Consider the following 3,334-nt stretch of genomic DNA (forward strand, 5'->3'; position numbering starts at 1 on the left):
TCCGGACCGGGGCAGACGTGGACCTTCGCGATTGACGAAGTGTCTTGCAACGCCTTGGAAGAACTGTGCTGGTGGCCGTACTTCGGATATGGAAGAATTCAGTTCCGACTGAAAGGAAAGGGAGTGGAGAATCCCGCACCTACTATCGAAACGACGGAGGCTGTGACAGTCGCCCCGTCGACATCATCAGCTCCCGCGGCAACAAGCGCCAAGCACGTGAAAAGATCGCCAGGTGTGAAACCCGACCGAGGTGGGATATCCGCACGTGCCGGGGTGTCCAGCAGAGGGCGTCGTGCAGGTGCTCGTTCTGCACCACGGGAGAGTGGAGAAAGAGGAAAGTCCTCGACTCCTGCCCGAGGCTCGAGAGGGCGCGCTGGAATGAGAGGGGCCGGTGGGACGGCTGCTCCATCCCATGCGAGAGGTAAGTAGGGGAAACTGTACTCAGCTCAGTGGATAAGTCTATTAATTGTTTACAGGTAAACCTGCAGCACGCTAGGGCGGCTACGGCTGTCCTTAGCAGAACCTGGATGAGTGAGCGAATTGATATTGCCCTCATTCAGGAACCATGGCTCGCCAATACCGGGCGCATCAGCGGACTCGGTAATTTATCCGGTAAGTTACTTTGCTCAGGAGATAGACCCAGAGCTTGTTTACTTATCAGGAACAAGATTAATGCTTTCTTAATCTCAGAGCATAGCGACCGCGATTGTGTGGCTGCGGTTCTGAGAATCCAAGGTGAGAAGGGCTGGACAGAAATTGTCATCTGCTCGGCATACTTCCCCGGAACGGAAAATGACCTTCCCCCGGCCGCTGTGCGAGACATAATTGCCTACAGCCGGAGGAATAACCTGCAAGTTGTTGTTGGATGTGACGCCAATGCCCACCACACAATGTGGGCAAGCACCAACACAAATGAAAAAGGTGAGTTACTTTTTGACTACCTATTAGGGGAGGGGCTTACTGTTAATAATGTAGGCGCCAAACCAACCTTTGTTACCAGAAATAGAGCAGAGGTACTTGACATTACGTTCAGCTCAATTATATTAAGCTCTAAGATAACCTCCTGGAGGGTATCCTCTGAACCGTCGTGTTCAGATCATAGACATATTCAATTTAAAATTGATCTAGGGATGAAATCGGACTGTACGTACCGTAATCCCCGTAGCACTAATTGGGATCTGTTTAAGAGTTGCCTTGCAGATAACCTAACTAGTGTTATCGCAACCGTTAGGAACTGTGATCAGGTTGAAATAGCCACGGAGCAGATCTCTGTGGCAATTCGCTCTGCATATCACAGCAGCAGTCCACTGAAGGTGAAAAGTAGTAATCGGGGCAAACCCTGGTGGAACGAATCTCTTAGCTCCGAAAGACAAGAGGTCCGAAAGCTTTTCAACCGGGCCAAGACATTAGGTGAATGGGAGAAATATAAACAGGCTCTAACGAATTACACCAAAAACATACGTAAGGCAAAAAGAGAGTCTTGGAGGAGGTTCTGTGAGGGAGTGAAAGACACACCCAGCAGTGCAAGAATTCACAGGATTCTCGCTAGAGATCCGGCACTACCCCTGAAAAAACCCTTGAAAAAGTTCTAGAACGGTATATCCGTACGGTGCCATTGGTATCTGGTCCACTGAGTCGCCACCAGTATGCTTATCAAGCGGGAAAATCAGCAGAATTGGCTCTACACAACTTAGTTGGTAGAGTATCCAGGACGCTGCAGGATAAAGAAATCTTGGTTTGTGCGTTTCTGGACATAGACAAAGAAGCGGCAGATAAGCTAGCACGAGATGGCAGCGCTGAAGCGTTTGTGGGACCGGAACCAGCAGTTGGTGTATCATTTGCGATGGCCAAATATAGGATTGGACTGTGGGCTGAAGAGAGACTTCGCCTACTGTGGAGCAGTTCTCCTGGAATGAGACATGCTAAGGTGTTTATTAACATCGCCACTGTCAAACCCGGGAATATTTTAAGACTTGCCCGTAGTAGCATAAAAGTTCTAATGGGTGTTTTTACTGGGCACTGCCGATTAAAAGCACACCTCAACTTGTTGGGTTTAGCCGACGATGTTGAATGCCGACTATGTGCGGAGGAAGCAGAGACGGTTGAGCATGTTTTATGCCACTGCCCTGCCGTTAACCGTATCAGATTCTCGATTTTTGGGTCGCAGTTTATCTCCTCAAAAGATCTGAATGACCTTTCGCCGAGCAAGGTATTAATGTTCGTTAAGAGCATTGGACTGCACGGTGAAATTTGATAACGATATCTATCGGGGTACAATAGATCCTTAGGGTCGCGGTGCAAGGTTGGTTGGTTCGCCTACCCGATATGTATTCTATGTAATGTAATGTAATGTACATGTTAATGAAGGCACTCGTTCTCACTCAAGTAAGAAAAACATTAATTGTAAATCAATTATTGTGTTTAAATTTTTAATACGGCATACGTGTACATTACTTACCTGCTTTTCAATTTAGTTCCATCCAATTGTTTCAATTGCATAGTAATAAAATGTCGAAACCACTACTCGGTTATTATTATATTGAGAAATATATGCGAATAGGCCATTGTTGGCCCACCTCGCACGGATTTCGGGGATTCACACCAACAATTGTTATGGTTATAAATTTTATTTTTGGAGGTTATCTCTTGTTAGTAGAAATTAAAGGTGGGTGTAGCTTAACATTTCTAAGAATAAATATATTTTCTTCCTTGTCTTTTTAATGATTTTAGATTACAAAATAGGTTTTGCAAAAGTTTTATTTCATACTGATTTTGCTATGTGTGCAATACTACTTATGTCTACTAATATCCAATTATTTCGAAATCGACATCGATTAGTCAAAATAAGTGTGCTATTAAGCGACATCGAATAAATAACTTTGCTAAACCTGATAATAACCTTATCTTATTATATTAACTTCTGTATCGGATCCCATCCTAACAAATTAAAATCAGTAATCCATGATATAATGGATTGTTTATCATTTCCAGAAAATATACGAATTGTATCCTCAACATCTCTGAAATTCGTAATGAATTTTGATGTTATCGTACTTCATTTTTCTTTATCAGCCTCTAAGTCTAAACTCGCTGTTCTGTTTTGTACTTCTTGTTCATCATCCTCTTCTTCTTGTACATTTGCTTTTAAACTGTTTAAATCCAGGACAAAGGTAAATGCGTTTACTTATCTCTGTTTTATGCCCTCTGTAATCCAAGCACAAAAGATAGCAAATTCAGGTTAAGTCACTTAAACTTAGATTCTCCTCTATAAACGTCAATTTTACTCTAAATTCGTTCGAATCAACTTGAAATTCGAACCCAGCAAATCCTCGTA

The 3,334-nt window shown here is 43.6% G+C and overlaps 1 long non-coding RNA gene across 1 annotated transcript; it reads left to right on the forward strand.

Moving 5' to 3' along the window:
• The first annotated feature begins 296 nt into the window (after nucleotides 1-296).
• On the forward strand, nucleotides 297-1,291 carry LOC139429351 (uncharacterized). The gene is made up of 3 exons (XR_011639992.1): nucleotides 297-421; nucleotides 477-612; nucleotides 691-1,291. It is a non-coding gene; the product is annotated as an uncharacterized lncRNA (long non-coding RNA).
• The last annotated feature ends 2,043 nt before the right edge of the window (nucleotides 1,292-3,334 follow it).

Source organism: Onthophagus taurus, chromosome 3, assembly GCF_036711975.1.
Source record: "Onthophagus taurus isolate NC chromosome 3, IU_Otau_3.0, whole genome shotgun sequence".
Lineage (NCBI taxonomy): Eukaryota > Metazoa > Arthropoda > Insecta > Coleoptera > Scarabaeidae > Onthophagus > Onthophagus taurus.